The 19,395-nt window shown below is 45.6% G+C and overlaps 1 protein-coding gene and 1 pseudogene across 4 annotated transcripts in view; one reads left to right on the top strand and one right to left on the bottom strand.

The window, feature by feature from the left end:
- The window catches only part of LOC143958211 (multiple epidermal growth factor-like domains protein 11), a 970,559-nt gene that overhangs the window by 573,424 nt on the left and 377,740 nt on the right, over positions 1–19,395 (bottom strand). The gene's annotated exons all lie outside the window — the stretch shown is intronic.
- Positions 2,353–2,485, top strand: LOC143958266 (U2 spliceosomal RNA; annotated as a pseudogene).

Below are 19,395 nucleotides of genomic sequence, written 5' to 3'. Positions count from 1 at the left end.
TCTAATGATGTCCTTTCATCACCGACAAGTCAAGATCTTCTGAGATAAGTACAGTAATTACTGAGTCAAGCTATTGCATATAATACAGGTGCCTGTTTCTGCTCCTGCTAATGCTTCTTATGAATCGTGCTGCCTTAGCCTTTGATAAATAGCCACATAAAAACAACATTTAGTAGTGTTCAACATTTTGATGTGTATACTGATTATAGCGACAAATGAGCACATGGGGAAAAAAAACGCTTATAAAAAAGGCAAATGCCTATAAACTCTTCTGCAATACGAGCCACTGGGCTTTTTTTTATGCTGCTTTTTCTGCCAGAGGTTCTGGCATTTATTAAACCTTACATTATCTGTTTAATTAGGTGTTTTAATTTAGTGTATGCCAATGGATCCAAACTGTCATTTTGAACGAAGCCTCAAAAAGCACAGCCTATCTCGAAAAAAACGGCCACGATACTCTTTCCTCACCGACAAGTCAAGATCTTCTAAGTACAGCAACTAGTGAGTCAAGCTATTGCATATCATACTGTTGCTGCTCCTACTAATACTTCTTATGAATTGGGCTGCCTGGCACACGCTGCTTAGCCTTTGATAAATACCTGCATAAACACTACTTTTAGGAGCGTTCAACATTTTCAAGTGTATACTGATTATAGCGACAAATGAGCACATGGAAAAAATGCTTATAAAGGCAAAATGCCTATAAACTCTTCTGCAATATGCGCCACTGGGCTTTTATTATGCTGCTTTTTCTGCCAGGGGCAGAAACCTTACATTGTCTGTTTAATTAGGTGTTTTAATGTAGTGTATGCCAATGGACAAAAATGGATTCAAACTGTCATTTTGGACGAAGCCTCAAAAAGCACAGCCTATCTCAAAAACGACCACGACTCAGTTTTACAGATCTGAATTTCTTTTGATGCTCTTTCCTCACCAGCAAGACCAGATCTTCTAATTACAGCAAGTAGTGAGTCAAGCTATTGCATATCATACTGTTACTGCTCCCGCTAATACTTCTGATGAATCCGGCTGCCTCGCACACGCTTCTTAGCCTTTGATAAATAGCTGCATAAACACCGCATTTAGGAGTGTTCAACGTTTTCAAGTGTACATTGATTATAGTGACAAATGAGCATAGGGGGGAAAAAAAATGCTTGTAAAAGCAAATGCTCATAAACTCTTATGCAATAAGAGCCACTGGGCATTTTTTTACGCTGCTTTTTCTGCCAGAGGTTCTGGCATTTTTTAAACCCTACATTATCTGTTTAATTTGATGTTTTCACAAGAAAGTTTATTGTGTGAGTAAAAAGAAAAAGAAGAGTATGTAAAGTTATGTAATAATAGCAGGTAGAAAAACAAGAATATTGTAAAATATAAACTTAAAAACACCTGACGTATAATAATCAATTAGAATATGACGTAGCAAATGTTATTTGTTCTCTTCTAAGGAAATCATTATGCTTGTGAATAAACAGAAGTTAAACAAGTATTAAGTATTTTTAATTAGTATGACATTGGACGAAAATGGATTCAAACTGCCATTTTAAACCAAGCCTCAAACAGCACAACAAATCTCAAAAATTTATAAAAAGAAAAACTACCTGCACTGAGTGCAACAGTTATATCTAAAAAAAAAAAAAAATGTAAATTGACAGCTGCACTCACAATATTGTACACAAAAATATCTTATATTAAGCATATGGTCAGACTCCAATAATTTGGCCGTCGATATTAAACAACGGGATTATAGGTGTGCGGTTCACTGTGGCTGGAAGGTACCGAGGAAGTGGTGCTGCCCTCTAGTGGTTTGAATAAGAATATTTAAATGTGGATTCTGTGAGCACCGCTATCACTATTGCCCCACTGATGACGCCTGTTACGACGAAACGTGTGTCGGGTGGAGGAAATAGCGGTGACATCAGCTCGCACACCGGGGCGCAGGACGAATTGTACATGTTGAGTGCTTGTTTATATCTTTGTGAGGATAGGTAAAAAGGAGCGCCCAGTATCCAATCAGAAGTAAATAAAAGGTGGATGGTAGTTTTTATTAGAAACAGTAGAGCATGATAAAACCAACAGATTTTGGGGGAACAAAGACTGAATGACAGCTCACAGTGACTATGTAGAAAGAGGATGGACATGACTATATTATTTTTTATCTTTTATTTTCTATTCTCCCTTTTTTCCTTTTTCTTTCTTAATCACTTCTTTTACTCCCAATTAGAATAATTTCCTGTTTCCTCACTCTCAGTTCACACCTTCACTTGCCCTACAGCAACTCCTTTCACTTTCCTCTCATTCTCACCATTTTTTATGTAATCCTTTTAGATTCACACTTATCTCATACTTACACTAGCTTCTTGGCTTTTTGGCTAAGACCAAGTGTAGTATCTGTTCTTATCAGTTGCCAGTAGGTGGCACTTGCTTCCGTCCCTGCTTTACGGCAAGGTGGATCAGGGGTGGCAGTTACTATGCAAAACCTGCTGGCGTGAAGGTAACCTGGAGCAGTTAGTAGCCAAAAGGGAAACCTTCTGATGGGGATTGAGAACCACTGGGTCGGCGCTGAAGGGTCGGGTCCCTGGCCTTCTGGCCTGGATTGTGGCAGCTCTAGCCCTGGCCAGTTTTTCAGGAGAGAACACTGGCTCCCCTTTCCCACTGGGGGAGCGGATAGTACTTCCCGAATGTAATTAGTTAGGAGTGATGGGAGCGACAGTGGAGCCTGATGGTAAGGGCTCTCACTAAGCTCTCAGAACTTCACACCTTCCTGCCTGGGGTGGGGGCTGCTGTGGTCTGGGCTGTTGGTCACGGTTGCAACGAAAGTTCAGTGGTGAATGTGCCCCTGAAGTGGCAGTTCAGGGGTGCCGTATATTCACTGTAATTTATCACTTTGAGTTATGGCACCAAGGTCACTTCACCACAACACACGTTTTTCGCACCTGCCTCTAGGGCCGAGCCTTTTGGCTAGGACCAGGGGAAATTTTTATTCCTGGCCGAAGGACCGGCCATTGTATTACACAATGGTCACTTTCACTCTCTCCAACTTCCTTCTCCCCACTTTCTTTTATTTATACCCTTTGTCACTTTTTTGTATTTTTTTGTTTGGTGTATCACGTTTGTCACTGTGTGATTAGTAGGGTGTAGGTCCTCTGGCCTGCCCTGAACATCTTATGAGGGGGTGGACATAGGCCTTCTGGCTTGGTTCTCCCTCTCTCAGGGGGTCTCCCTTCGGGGGAGCCCCAACCGAGTACTTGGGTGGGTCTGTTTCGACAGACCTTCCAGAGAAAGAGGTCCATCTGGTTTCAGCCAGATGGACCAAGTGAGTACCTCAGTCCACGTCTGGAGCCTAACGCCCGGGGGATCAGGGTAAGGTCCTTCCTAGTGGAGGACAGTGTTACACCAGTTGCATGTTTTGTGTCCACTTTTTATGTGTGTGCACGTTTTTTGGCACCGGGTGTAGTTTTTTGGGTGTGTTTTTTATACCACAATGGCTAAAAAAGAAAAAAAAAAGAATCTCATATTTACACTAGGTAATTCCCTCCCCCCCCCCCCCCCATTTGGTACCATAAGAAACTTTCTTAATAAATTTATCTTTATAAATTCACATTCATAACTATAATTATTCTCATTGGATTATCACAACATGCAGTTTGCTCCTTAACAATATTCAGCTGTCCATCCATCATACCTAATATTTTTGTATTAATACTTATGAAATTTCTTATTTGTGCTAACTATAATGCACTTATAGTATTGTTCCTTGACATTTCAACCTGTAGGTGCTGTTTCTCCGCCTCCGCACCCTGCCCTGGTGTTTAGGGAATTATTCCTCTAGTGCAGGGGTAATGAATTAAAATTCAAGGAGGTCCGGTCGCCAACATTTTCTTTGGGCCGAGGTCCGAATCTCAAGTCTGTGCTATGACTCAGAAAGATTGTAGTCACTGTATATCTATCAAAAACATGAGAAATTTGCAATTTCCTTAGCATTTCAACAATATTTATTGTCAAGTTTCAGTTACAATATTAAACATGTGGACAGTTGGAACTAGGATAGCTTTACATTTGCTCTTTACATCGGGTGTCCCCATCACAGTGTCCCTTTACACCGGGTGTCCCCATCACAGTGCCCCTTTACATCGGGTGTCCCCATCACAGTGCCCCTTTACATCGGGGGGCCCCATCACAGTGCCCCTTTACATCAGGTGTCCCCATCACAGTGCCCCTTTACATCGGGTGTCCCCATCACAGTGCTCCTTTACATCGGGTGTCCCCATCACAGTGCCTCTTTACATCAGATCTTCCTGTCAGAGTGTCCCCATACATCAGATGTCCCCATCAGGGCATCCCTTAACATAAAATAAGGGTCACGCTGATAGGTTAATTTTATGTTAAGGGTCACGCTGATGGGTAAATTTTATGTTAAGGGTCACGCTGATGGGCACATTTTATATTAAGGGGCACTCTGATGGACACAACAAAATGTGCCCCTTAACTTAAAATTTGCCCATCAAAGTGCCCCTTTAATATAAAATGTACCCATCAGTGTTGCTCTTAAAATAAAATGTGCCCATGAGTGTGCCCCTTTACATCAGGTGTCCCCATCACAGTGCCTATTTACATCAGGTGTCCCCATCACAGTGCCCCTTTACATCTGGTGCCCCCATCACAGTGCATCTTTAAATCAGGTGCCCCTTTACATCAGACATTCCTGTCAGTGTCCCCTTACATAAGATGTACCCATCAAAGTCCCCCTTAACATAAAATGTGCACATCAGGGTGCCCCTTAACATAAAATAAGGGTCATGCTGATGGGCACATTTTATATTAAGGGGCACTCTGATGGACAACAAAATGTGCCCCTTAACTTAAAATTTGCCCATCAGAGTGCCCCTTTTAATATAAAATAAAATATGCCCATCGGCGTGCCCCTTAACATGAAATAAGGGTCACACTGATGGGCGCCTATTATGTTAGGAGGCACTCTGATGGACAAATTTTTTTTTAAGGCATGCTGGTGGGTATATTTTTAATGTGCGCATCAATGGGCATATTGTAGGGCACATTTTGTTGTACCCATCAGCGTGCCCCTTAACAAAATATGCCCATCGATGTGCACATTAAAAATATACCCATCAGCGTGCCCCGTAAAATTTTATTTGTCCATCAGAGTACCCCTTAACATAAAAGGTGCCCATCAGTGTGACCCTTATTTCATGCTAAAGGGCACTCTGATGGACACATTTTATTTTAAGGGGCATGCTGATGGGTATATTTTTTAAGTGCACACTGATGGGCATATTTTGTTAAGGTGCACCTTAACAAAACATGCAAATCAGTGTGCATATAAAAAATATACCCATCAGCATGCCCCTTACAAAAAAAAGCCCAGCATTGTGCAAATTACAAATATACCTATCAGTGTGCCCCTTAAAATATGCCCAACAGTATGCATGATCACTTATGTGCCCACATACCTCAACTGCAGGAGGAAGGGCACAACTGAAGCTGCCTCAAGGAGAGCCAGGACCCGGTAATCGGGAACCGCGGGCAGCATGGGGGGCGGGGCGCGCACGTGACGTCACACCCCCTACTGCCTGTGAGCGTGAGTGTCTTCAGCTCCGAGACGCGGCCAGGAGCAGGGGGCGGGCGCATGCACACAGCGTCACTGGTTGCTAGGGAAACCCGCGGTCCCAGCAAACAAGTGATTGCTGTAATTTACTACGCAGGCGGCATAGCAGTCCGGGCAGAAGCCCCGCTCGGTCCGGACTCGGACCGCGGGCCGCCATTTAGTGACGGCTGCTCTAGTGTGACTCCTTGTAAGCCATGCATTAGCGATTTGGGCTCCCCTTTTGGTGTGACGCTTGACATGGGACGCTCGGTGGGATCAAGTTAAGGGGTTTTAGAGGGCCTTAGGCTCAGGAGATACCTACAACACAGTGTGACTGGTAACTATACAATAAGATGTTTGTTAGCCCTTGTACACACGGTCGGAGATTTCGACAACCAAATCCGTCGGAGTAATTCCGACGGATTAATTCCAGAAGAGGTCCGGAAGTGATGTTGCATACACACGGTCGGACAAAGTTGTACATAACGTGATGACGTTATTTCGTTAGGACGGGACTACGTTCAGGCTAGTAGCCAATAGCTTTTGTCTAGGAATTTGATCTGAGCATGCGTGGCACTTTGTCCCTCGGAGTAGGCTACACATGATCGGAGTATGTCCGATCGGAGCATTTTGTCGGAAAATTTTACCGGCAAGTTGGAAAAGTTGGTCCGTTATTTTATATTCCGACGGAAACAGTCCGATGTAGACCACACACAGTCGAAATATTCGACAACACAGTCCGATAGGACACATTCCGTCAGAATCTCCGACCGTGTGTACAAGGGCTAATTATATCTATATTTATATTAATACATTTCAATATATGCAAATTTTTCTACAGCAAACAAATTCTCTGAAGAAGACTCGGTGGGGTCAAAACGCGTCAACATTCTTGTACTATCAACATTTTTTGCGTTTTAATGTTGTGTACTATTGTGTTTAGCTTAATTTGTGTTATTTTCATATCCCCTGTACCACAGCTCATATTTTAACTGTCATTGTCATTCATTTTTCTTTTCTTTGATACTATTGTGAAAGTAATTTTAAATCCCATGTAGTATTTTTCTACCATACCCGCCGCCTAGAAAACCTCTCATGGGGGACACTCCCTTTTTCAAGGACAGACACAATGGGGAGTCCCCGAAACACATTGGTTTTATCATGCTCTACTATTTCCAATAAAAAATTACCATTCACCTTTTATTTACTTCTGATTGGATACTGGGCGCTCCTTTTACCTACCCTCACAAGTTTATCTGGAAACGACGTTGAGGCCGTACCCAGAGGTAGCAGCCCAAGCCCTCAAAAGGGGCCCACCGCCACCTTTCTGCCAAGTTGGGCTGGATTAAGCTGGAGCGAATTTCCCCAAAATGCCCCCACCATTACTCACTCACTCACAGACCGTCAGCCGAGCAAGTCAGACCAGCACGATCTTCCACCTCTAAAGCCTCATACACACGATCGGACTTTATACAAACTTTCCCGTGGACTTTTGTACAAAGGGTATTGGCCGTGAACTTGTATTGCATACACACAATCTGACTTGTTCAGCCAACTTTCACCAAATCACGTGGTTTTTCTGCTCTTTACCGCCACCTTTGGTCAACTTCTGTATTGTCTGATCTTTTGCATTGGTTCTGAGCATGCGTGTTTGTAAAGTCTGATGGGTTTCTGTACACATGATTGGACTTTGCTCCATAGGACTTATATTGTCGGAAAGTTTGTCCGTTCGCACAGCCAACAAAAGTCAGATGAAAACCAAAAAAAGTTTGTCCGATGAAGCGTACACACGGTCAGATGTTGCCTTAAAACAGCTAATTTGCATGTTTGTTTTCAAAAAAGTCAGATCGTGTGTATGGGCCGTAAGAGCTGTTTATATCTATGGAATTGCAAGCAGAATTTCAATAAATCGTTTTTATCCGCTTTGGATTTTGAGCAATGAGTACTTCTTCATCTTCTTCTTCTTCTTGCCATGCTCCACCTCATCTGGTTTGATTCCCCTAAAGCCCCTGTAGCGCTGGCTTCTGACGAGCAGGCGCTATGTTTTTTTCAAAGTAAAATTTCCTGAAACCACAGTTGGGTTTTGGGGCTAATTTTCTAAAATTCTGGTTTCAGTACCAGTCCAGTTGGGTTGCACTGGGTTCTCCTTGACTGCAGGTGTCGCTGTCACCGCCGGCAAGGTTGAGAATGCAGTCTAGCTGGGTGTATTGAATGCCGCTGTTCTCTTGGAACCAGCCCAGGGGGAGTGTTCTCCTGCCGTGCATTCTGGGAGGTGGTATTTAAGGTACGGACATCACGTGCTTAGTTGTTCCAGAGATTATTTTCTGCCTGTTCAGTTCGGGGGGGTCCTCCTGACCCAGCCCCATGGTCCTCCTGGCCTGGGGTGCAGAACCATGCATTTCGAGTCTCGGGGGCAGGCTGCCCCGAGGCAACGCAACTGCAGGGATAGGTCCGATTGGATTTCAGGGCCTATTGATCCAAAGGTGGTCCGTCTCATCCAAGGGAGAGTCCCAGCAACTGGAAGAACCACAGGGGAGGACTCTTCAGGAGAAGGCCGTGCGCAAGGCTGGCTTCTCTGAAGGAGTCTGGAGGCTCAGTTGAAGGACGCAACCTGGATCACTCATACGGTATCGCCGGATCGGCTGAGAGATACTGGTACCGTATGATAGCTCTTTAAATTTGTCCACATCCCTCAGTAATGCTCAAGTCTGTGGCAGAGACTTTGTCAAACATCCTACTCTCAAGTGTACATCACAAGTCTGTGGCAGAGACTTTACCAAACACCCTACCGGCTGCTAGGCCTAGTGAGAGGAGGTCTATCCGGGGGTTGTAAAATCCAGCTTTGAAATAGTTGCTATTCTTTGGATTTTCCTATGAGAGACTTTCCATTTTTTGCAGTCTAAAGTACCTGAACTTACTCCTAGCCCTCTACCCAGGGCCGAGTCAAGGGGTGGGCAGGAGGGGCGGCTGCCCATGGTGCAAAGGTTTATTGCAGTGGTAGGGGGCACCCTGACCCTAACCCTAAGGGAAAGGGGGGCACAATTTGGCATCTTTGCCCTGGGCGCTGGATGACCTTTTCCCGGCACTGCCTCTACCCTTCATTGAGAGACTCTGTTTCTGTTACAAATAAATAACCCAAAAGAAGATTCAGTGTCAGTTTTCCACATTTCTTTGGGCCATCTACCACGAGAATCCTTAGACGGAGAAGCAGACAACAAGGTAACGGTAAGCCCAATAAAACCAGCAGCTCCTTCGGGGGTCAGTGCTACACCCCCATACACACTATCAGTTTTTCTGCTGAGTTTTTTCTTCAGATTTACCAAAACCATATAATATGAGGTCAAACCTTAGGACTTTCAATGTGTATGCAATCAGGCCGGCCCTTCCACTACATGGTTTTGGTAAACCTGAAGGAAAAACTCAGCAGAAAAACTGATAGTGTGTATGAGGCTTTAAAGAGGAAGTAAACCCTAATGGGTTTACTTCTTCTTTCATTCCCTGCAAAGGTAAAGCATAATGGACTACTATGCATCGCATAGTAGTCCATTATGTGTCACTTACCTGACACAGGAGCCAGCAAAGTCACCGTTGTCCCCTGTAGTCCGGCGCATACATCTTCTCGGTGGGGTCTCGCAGCTCCGCCGCTGTCATTCGGCGAAGCCGCGATGACGTCACTCCCACGCATGCGCACAGGAGCCGACACGCGCGGCATCTTCGTCGTTGACGATGCCGCGCTCAGTGTGCGCCATAGACGGCGGTGCCTGTCTTTCGGCAAATATCTCCTAAACCGTGTAGGTTTAGGAGATATTTCTTGGACCTACAGGTAAGCCTTAATCTAGGCTTACCTGTAGGTCAAAGTGTGTTGTAAGGGTTTACAACCACTTTAATGAGAAGTCTGAATGTTCCTTCTCTCTCTCTTGAAAACGACCATGGCTTCCGTTTTATGGATCTGAATTTCTGATAATATCCTTTGGCCACCAACAAGTCAAGATCTTCTGAGAGAAGCACAGTAAGTAGCGAGTCAAGCTATTGCATATCATACAGGTACCTGTTGCTGCTCCCGCTAATACTTCTTATGAATCCCGCTGCCTTCGCATGCTGCTTAGCCTTTGATAAACAGCCGCATAAAAGTGCTAAAGGAGACGGAAAACAGCCAACGGCCGGTGGGATTCATTACACCCGACGAGAGTGAATTGCCGGCGACTGAACTATATCAATCCTGAAAGTCACCTGTAATTCATTCTGTGGTGCCGCAATAAATCCAGTGGAAACAGAGGTCTGCGAACGCCCGGCTGCCAGGGCTCTTGCCTCTCGGTGCACCCTTCATAAATCTAAAAGTCCCATATTGCCCCAGAGTGCCTGAGAGGAGCATACAAGAAGCTATGGAGGGGAAAAAAAAAAAAAAAAAAAAAATCTCCTGGCAGGTGTAATAATAGCGGCAATATAAAATGCTTGCTAGAAGCAAAATGCTTAAGTGAAATGAGGATAAATATAGCCCTAGCTTTTTTTTTTTTTTTAATGCCAAAATGGCCGATCTGTGCCAAAAAAAAAAAATGTTTGACCCATGCGGGCACATAAATCTGAACTGCATCTGTATTATTGGTTTCCATGCTAATGGCCGTCTCGGCGGTGGCGGCGGCAGCGGGGTTAATTCCAAATAAGTGAAATGAGCTGTCACTCTGGGGGCACTCCAAAACGAGAACATTTAGGGTGTCATTTATTAGAGTTAAACAGGAACGTATTTCATTTAGTAATTGGCTCCTCGCCCTCTGCCATCCTTTCTTTCTTTCTCTCTTTTTTTTTTTTTTTCTTTGCAGATGAAAACTCATAAATGAAATATGTTGGCTGCCTGCCCAGCAAGGAAATATAAAGGAATGAATAATGTTTCTATCTCAATCACAGTCATTGCTTTTAATATTCCTAATTACTTGAAAAAGCTGCGTATTCACTATAGGAGAAAAAAAAAAAAATCTTTTCTTCCACGATCCCCCCTTTTTTTTTTTTTCACTTTGTACTCGGAGGATGTGGGGAATTAGCAGGCAGTGTTCCCGTCTGACTTATCCTTATGTTATTGGAAAATACATGGGATACAGGCCCTTTATATTCCGTTAATTTGGCGATCACTGGCCAACAAACATAGCGTCGCAATTATAAACATTTTACTTGCCAACCAGAACAGAGATTCCGGTGTGTATATATATATATAATACGGTTATTTTACAGTCCGGAGACGTTGCTCGGTTTTATTCTGAGAATGTCTAAGTGATATTGACGCCGGTTCAGCAGGTAAATTGATGTTCTAACTTTCAGTCCTGTCCAGCAGATTAATGATGTTCTCCTTCCAGCGACAGAATTGGCTTTAGGCTCTTTTTTAAAGGGTCAGTCCAAGCAAAAAAAAACAAAAAAACTGATATGTTGGTTTTTTTGGTGGATGCCGGAGAGTTAAATCACCTGAACGCTTCTTCAGGTTCTGAAGGACTCCATTGGTTAGATTGGGGGGGGGTCTCCAGACGTTCGAAGGAAAGGGACAGTATATTGGTCTTCAGATTTTAGAGAGGTCAGATTGTTGCCAGTTGGAATAAAAAAATGTCAAGGAGTCTTCAGGGCGTAAAGAATAACTTAGACTTAGTCTGAGGCAGTGAAGAAAAAAAAAAAAAAGGTACATAGTGCCGGCAGTCAGGAGGAGGAGGAATAGTGCCCCATCATTGGTATTGGTGGGAGGAATAGTGCCCCATCATTGGTATCAGTGGGAGGAATAGTGCCCCATCATTGGTATCGGTGGGAGGAATAGTGCCCCATCATTGGGGTCAGCTGGAGGAATAGTGCCCCATCATTGGTATCAGTGGGAGGAATAGTGCCCCATCATTGGTATCGGTGGGAGGAATAGTGCCCCATCATTGGGGTCAGCTGGAGGAATAGTGCCCCATCATTGGTATCAGTGGGAGGAATAGTGCCCCATCATTGGTAGCGGTGGGAGGAATAGTGCCCCATCATCAGTGTCAGTGGGAGGAATAGTGCCCCATCATTGGGGTCAGTGGGAGGAATAGTGCCTCATCATTGGTATCAGTGGGAGGAATAGTGCCCCATCATCAGTGTCAGTGGGAGGAATAGTGCCCCATCATTGGTGTCGGTGGGAGGAATAGTGCCCCATCATTGGGGTCAGTGGGAGGAATAGTGCCCCATCATTGGTATCGGTGGGAGGAATAGTGCCCCATCATTGGGATCAGTGGGAGGAATAGTGCCCCATCATTGGTATCAGTGGGAGGAACAGTGCCCCATCATTGGTATCAGTGGGAGGAATAGTGCCCCATCATCGGTGTCAGTGGGAGGAATAGTGCCCCATTATTGGTGTCGGTGGGAGAAATAGTGCCCCATCATTGGTGTCAGTGGGAGGAATAGTGCCCCATCATTGGTGTCAGAGGGAGGAATAGTGCCCCATCATTGGTGTCAGAGGGAGGAATAGTGCCCCATCATTGGTGATACCAATAATGGGGCACTATTCCTCCAACTGATACCAATAATGGGGCAATATTCCTCCCACTGGTAACAGTGCCCCATCATTGGTATTAGTGGGGGGGGGGGGTAGTGCACCATCATTGATATCCATTGGAAGAATAGTGCCCATCATTACCAACAGTGGAATAGTGCCGCATTGTCGGTGTTAGTGGAAGAAAGAGTGCCCCATCATTGATATCCGTTGGAGGAATAGTACCCTCACCATTGGTATCAGTGGGAGGAATAGGAATAGTGCCCCATCATTAGCAGCAGTGGAGGGAATAGTGCCTCATTGTCGGTGCTACTGGAAGAAAGAGTGCCCCATTGATATCTGTTGGAGAATTAGTGCCCCATCATTGGTATCAGTGGAAGGAATAGTGCCATATCATTGGTATTAGTTGGAGGAATAGTGCCCCATCATTGAAATCAGTTGGGTAAATAGTGCCCCATTGTTGATGTCAGTGGCAGGAATAGTACCCCATCATTGGTATCAGTGGGGGAAATAGTGCCCCATTATTGGTATCAGTGGGGTGAACAGGGAGGGTACAGAGGGGGCTGTGGACCGGGGGGGGGGGGGGGGGTATAGTGGTGGCTGTGGACGGAGGATACAAGAAAATGCTTGCCATATATTAAAGATGGCCCTGAATAATCTTTTTATTCAGTCTGTTTAACAATGTCATCTGCAAAAGTGTCTGTACCACACGATGAAAAATGCAGTCAGATATCTCATCAAGAGCGCCGCCTGGCGCCCCTCCCCTCTCCTCAACTGACAATTGCAGCAGAGCTGAGAATGATGTCAGTCAGGAGGGGAGGAGAGAAGGAGGGGAGGAGAGAAGGAGGGGAGGAGAGAGGAGCCACTTGAGCGCAGAGCGGCGCCCCCAATGATGCACACAGCTGCATCTCCTCCATACAACAGATACTATTGCAGGTGATACCACCAAACAGTCACCCACTTGTCTGTGGGCCGGGTGCCCCTGATTATAATCACGGGCACTGACATGCTGAAAATTTAGACTGCCGACCCTTGTCTCAAAAAATATATTAGTTCTTTAAAAGTTAAAGGGATTGTAAAGGGAATTATTATAATTTTTTTTTAAATAACAAACATGTTATACTTACCTCCACTGTGCAGCTTGTTTTACACAGAATGGCCCCGAACCTCCTCTTCTGGGGTCCCTCAGCGGCTGTCTCGGCTTCCCTCCGCAAGTACTTCTCACGTTCATGTGAGCTCCCTCGCATGTGAGAAGTACTTGCGGGCGCGCTCCCGTGATACATCCGGCGGCTATAGCCGCTCACTGTATCACTCGGCCCCGCCCCCCGGCGCATCGCGTCTTTGGATGTGATTGACAGCAGCGCGAGCCAATCCATCCACTCTAGCCAATCAACGGCCAGGTTGAGTGGCGAAAAGGATGTCGGAAGCGAGCGCGGGACTTTCGAGGGGTCAGGTAAGTAAAACGAGGGGGGGGGGGGGCGGCACTGTCAGATGTTTTTTCACCTTAAAGTGGTTGTAAACCCTTACAAACCACTTTGACCTACAGGTAAGCCTAGATTAAGGCTTATCTGTAGGTCCAAGAAATATCTCCTAAACCTTAGGAGATATTTGCCGAAAGACAGGCACCGCTGTCTACGGCGCATGCGCCATAGACAGCGGCGCGCAGGCGCACTGAGCACACCGCAGTCAATGGCAATATGCCGCGAGTGCCGTTTCCCGTGCGCATGCACGGGAGTGACGTCATCGCGGCTCTGGCAAATCACAGCGCCAGAGCCGCGAGACCCGGAAGTCGCTCCGGGATCCATGGCAGCGGCGAAGAGGAAGACGGAGGACCGCTTCGGGGGCTTCGTTCTCAAGTAAGTTATTCATAATGAGCTAGTACGCTATGCATACTAGCTCATTATGCCTTTGCCTTGCAGGGTGTGTTTTTTTTTTTGTTCCCTTTACTTCCTCTTTAATGTATAGAATGCATTAAGGTGAAAAAATGTTTACCTTTACAACCCCTTTAAGGCAGTTGGGTCATGTCTCAAATGGCATCTATTTCTGCAGAAACATCCTTTTTGGGGTGACAATATTTTATGATTGAGACTCTTGTGTAGACTAGGGCTGCCACCTGTTCCGGATTCAACCGCACTATCCGGGTTTTGAATCATGTGTCCGGGTTTGAGGCGGACTGAAACCCAGACACACAGTAACCAAGATAGTCACACACAAATCTGTTGCGCCGTCCAGGAGCTGTGGGCGGCTGTCTGGGGGCAAGTTCAACATCACGGGGGGGGGGCAGGGTGATGATGTCAGCAAGAGCAATTTGGCCCCACCCACTTTTCCCTGCGGAACGCTATGCCCACCACATTACTCCTCTCCTTGGGGCATCCAAAGGTTTCCCAGGCCGCTCAAGTGTGTTCGGGATTGGCTTGAAGAAAATGTGGCAACCCTAGTGTAGAGTAGACTGTACCACCTGGCTCATGGATGGGAAATCAGCAGATCCTGCTGGGGCTTCACAAATGTTTTATGAACTTTATCCAGCATCGTAGGTAGAAGAGCCTGTGTTGTTTACGTGTAGTATACGGTATTTTACCACCGTCTCCATGAGCAGTTGCAGGTGTTAAAGGGGTTGTAAAGCTTTGTTTTTTATTTTCTAAATAGGTTCCTTTAAGCTAGTGCATTGTTGGTTCACTTACCTTTTCCTTCGATTTCCCTTCTAAATGTTTTTTTTTCTTAGTCTGAATTTCTCACTTCCTGTTTCTCCTCAGTAAACTTCACACCATCATCCGAGCGGTGTTTAGTCAGCCAGAACAGCTTACAGAACAGCTTACTGAGGAGGAACAGGAAGTGAGAAATTCAGACAAAGAAAACAAAGAAAAAAAAACATTTAGAAGGGAAATTGGAGGAAAAGGTAAGTGAACTAACAATGCACTAACTTAAAGGAACCTATTTAGAAAATAAAAAACAAACCTTTACAACCCCTTTAAAATTTGTGTCTGGGATTAAAGCATTTTATATACTAAGAAGAAGAAGAGTTCAGGACTCAACACCTAGGCTGAGGGACTTTTGGGAAAAAGCAGTTTTACGGTCTGAATCATCCTCTCAGCTTGTCCGCTGGAGTGGAGATATCCAGGACTAAAAAGTTAATTAGCTAAATTTCCCACTGGGATGCAAAAGTACATATCTCTCTGTTGGAGACTGGCTTGTCTGAAACTACAGAGTCTCCCATGGAATACCGGAACTTGCAAATAAAAAGTTGAGGTTGGCTATCATGGGGAGATTGAATCTGGTTATCTGAGGACTTCTGAACCTTAAAAAAATGTATTCCACAATTAGCGCGAATGTGTGATCTCCGAAATGAAACGACCATAACGTTGCCTGTTATGGTAAGCTCTGGTAGGTCATTCGAGAATAAAGTTTATTTCCTGGTTGTTTTTCTACAAATTCATTGTAAACCTTGGCTTTTCTTTGCAGCCCTCGATTCAAACCTGAGCATTTTATAGCTCGGAGCTTCCTGGGTTTAGTTGGACCTATTCACAGTGAGCCAATCACACGCCTCCTTGATGGTACGGCATGATGGACAAGCATCTGCTGGATTTTTCAGCATTCAGGAGACCATTGATCCTGACCAAATCTCCAACTCTATTTGCAGAAATGCAGCCCCCCGACTTGCAAGGAACCTCCACCATGCTTCATGGTTGCCTGCAGACACTCATTATTGTACCGCTCTCCAGCCCTTCACTGACAAGATGCCTCCTGCTCCAGCCAAATATTTTACATTTTGACTCATCAGTTCCAGAGCTCCTGCTGCCATTTTTCTGCACCCCAGTTCCTATATTTCCCTGCATAGTTGAGTCGCTTAGCCTTGTTTCCACATTGGAGGTATGGCTTTTTGGCCACAATTCTTCCATGAAGACCACATCTGGCCAGACTTCTCCGGAAAGTAGATGAGGATACCTGGGGTCCCACTGGTTCCTTCCAGTTCTGTGCATGATGTGTCTTTTATCCGCTGTATTCATTTTCCTAGGCTGCCCTCTACGTCTACGGTCCAATCAATGGAGTCCTCAATGCTGATAATTAAGCCCCATACACACTATTGCCCCATACACACGGTCGGAAAGTCCTATATTTTCCTGCATAGTTGAGTTGCTGAGCCTTGTTTCCTCATTGGAGGTATGGCTTTTTGGCCACAATTCTTCCATGAAGACCACATCTGGCCAGACTTCTCCGGAAAGTAGATGAGGATACCTGGGGTCCCACTGGTTCCTTCCAGTTCTGTGCATGATGTGTCTTTCATCCGCTGTATTCATTTTCCTTGGCTGCCCTCTACGTCTACGGTCCAATCAATGGAGTTAAGCCCCATACACACTATTGCCCCATACACACGGTCGGAAAGTCCTATATTTTCCTGCATAGTTGAGTTGCTGAGCCTTGTTTCCACATTGGAGGTATGGCTTTTTGGCCACAATTCATCCATGAAGACCACATCTGGCCAGACTTCTCCAGAAAGTAGATGAGGATACCTGGGGTCCCACTGGTTCCTTCCAGTTCTGTGCATGATGTGTCTTTCATCCGCTGTATTCATTTTCCTTGGCTGCCCTCTACGTCTACGGTCCAATCAATGGAGTTAAGCCCCATACACACTATTGCCCCATACACACGGTCGAAAAGTCCTATATTTTCCTGCATAGTTGGGTTGCTGAGCCTTGTTTCCACATTGGAGGTATGGCTTTTTGGCCACAATTCATCCATGAAGACCACATCTGGCCAGACTTCTCCGGAAAGTAGATGAGGATACCTGGGGTCCCTCTGGTTCCTTCCAGTTCTGTGCATGATGTGTCTTTCATCCGCTGTATTCATTTTCCTTGGCTGCCCTCTACGTCTACGGTCCAATCAATGGAGTTAAGCCCCATACACACTATTGCCCCATACACACGGTCGAAAAGTCCTATATTTTCCTGCATAGTTGAGTTGCTGAGCCTTGTTTCCACATTGGAGGTATGGCTTTTTGGCCACAATTCATCCATGAAGACCACATCTGGCCAGACTTCTCCGGAAAGTAGATGAGGATACCTGGGGTCCCACTGGTTCCTTCCAGTTCTGTGCATGATGTGTCTTTCATCCGCTGTATTCATTTTCCTTGGCTGCCCTCTACGTCTACGGTCCAATCAATGGAGTTAAGCCCCATACACACTATTGCCCCATACACACGGTCGAAAAGTCCTATATTTTCCTGCATAGTTGAGTTGCTGAGCCTTGTTTCCACATTGGAGGTATGGCTTTTTGGCCACAATTCTTCCATGAAGACCACATCTGGCCAGACTTCTCCGGAAAGTAGATGAGGATACCTGGGGTCCCACTGGTTCCTTCCAGTTCTGTGCATGATGTGTCTTTCATCCGCTGTATTCATTTTCCTTGGCTGCCCTCTACGTCTACGGTCCAATCAATGGAGTTAAGCCCCATACACACTATTGCCCCATACACACGGTCGAAAAGTCCTATATTTTCCTGCATAGTTGAGTTGCTGAGCCTTGTTTCCACATTGGAGGTATGGCTTTTTGGCCACAATTCATCCATGAAGACCACATCTGGCCAGACTTCTCCGGAAAGTAGATGAGGATACCTGGGGTCCCACTGGTTCCTTCCAGTTCTGTGCATGATGTGTCTTTCATCCGCTGTATTCATTTTCCTTGGCTGCCCTCTACGTCTACGGTCCAATCAATGGAGTTAAGCCCCATACACACTATTGCCCCATACACACGGTCGAAAAGTCCTATATTTTCCTGCATAGTTGAGTTGCTGAGCCTTGTTTCCACATTGGAGGTATGGCTTTTTGGCCACAATTCTTCCATGAAGACCACATCTGGCCAGACTTCTCCGGAAAGTAGATGAGGATACCTGGGGTCCCACTGGTTCCTTCCAGTTCTGTGCATGATGTGTCTTTCATCCGCTGTATTCATTTTCCTTGGCTGCCCTCTACGTCTACGGTCCAATCAATGGAGTTAAGCCCCATACACACTATTGCCCCATACACACGGTCGGAAAGTCCTATATTTTCCTGCATAGTTGAGTCGCTTAGACTTGTTTCCACATTGGAGGTATGGCTTTTTGGCCACAATTTTTCCATGAAGACCACATCTGGCCAGACTTCTCCGGAAAGTAGATGAGGATACCTGGGGTCCCACTGGTTCCTTCCAGTTCTGTGCATGATGTGTCTTTCATCCGCTGTATTCATTTTCCTTGGCTGCCCTCTACGTCTACGGTCCAATCAATGGAGTTAAGCCCCATACACACTATTGCCCCATACACACGGTCGGAAAGTCCTATATTTTCCTGCATAGTTGAGTTGCTTAGCCTTGTTTCCACATTGGAGGTATGGCTTTTTGGCCACCATTCTTCCATGAAGACCACATCTGGCCAGACTTCTCTGGAAAGTAGATGAGGATACCTGGGGTCCCACTGGTTCCTTCCAGTTCTGTGCATGATGTGTCTTTCATCCGGTGTATTCATTTTCCTTGGCTGCCCTCTACGTCTACGGTCCAATCAATGGAGTCCTCAATGCTGAGAATTAAGCCCCATACACACTTTTGCCCCATACACACGGTTGGAAAGTCCTATATTTTCCTGCATAGTTGAGTCGCTTAGCCTTGTTTCCACATTGGAGGTATGGCATTTTGGCCACAATTCATCCATGAAGACCACATCTGGCCAGACTTCTCCGGAAAGTAGATGAGGATACCTGGGGTCCCACTGGTTCCTTCCAGTTCTGTGCATGATGTGTCTTTCATCCGCTGTATTCATTTTCCTTGGCTGCCCTCTACGTCTACGGTCCAATCAATGGAGTTAAGCCCCATACACACTATTGCCCCATACACACGGTCGAAAAGTCCTATATTTTCCTGCATAGTTGAGTCGCTTATCCTTGTTTCCACATTGGAGGTATGGCTTTTTGGCCACAATTCATCCATGAAGACCACATCTGGCCAGACTTCTCCGGAAAGTAGATGCGGATACCTGGGGTCCCACTGGTTCCTTCCAGTTCTGTGCATGATGTGTCTTTCATCCGCTGTATTCATTTTCCTTGGCTGCCCTCTACATCTACGGTCCAATCAATGGAGTCCTCAATGCTGAGAATTAAGCCCCATAGACACTATTGCCCCATACACACGGTCGGAAAGTCCTATATTTTCCTGCATAGTTGAGTCGCTGAGCCTTGTTTCCACATTGGAGGTATGGCTTTTTGGCCACAATTCTTCCATGAAGACCACATCTGGCCAGACTTCTCTGGAAAGTAGATGAGGATACCTGGGGTCCCACT

The sequence above is a fragment of the Lithobates pipiens genome, unplaced genomic scaffold (assembly GCF_037356315.1).
Source record: "Lithobates pipiens isolate NorthernLeopardFrog02 unplaced genomic scaffold, aLitPip1_a1.2 Scaffold_6, whole genome shotgun sequence".
Lineage (NCBI taxonomy): Eukaryota > Metazoa > Chordata > Amphibia > Anura > Ranidae > Lithobates > Lithobates pipiens.
This window is presented reverse-complemented; position numbering and strand designations above follow the sequence as displayed.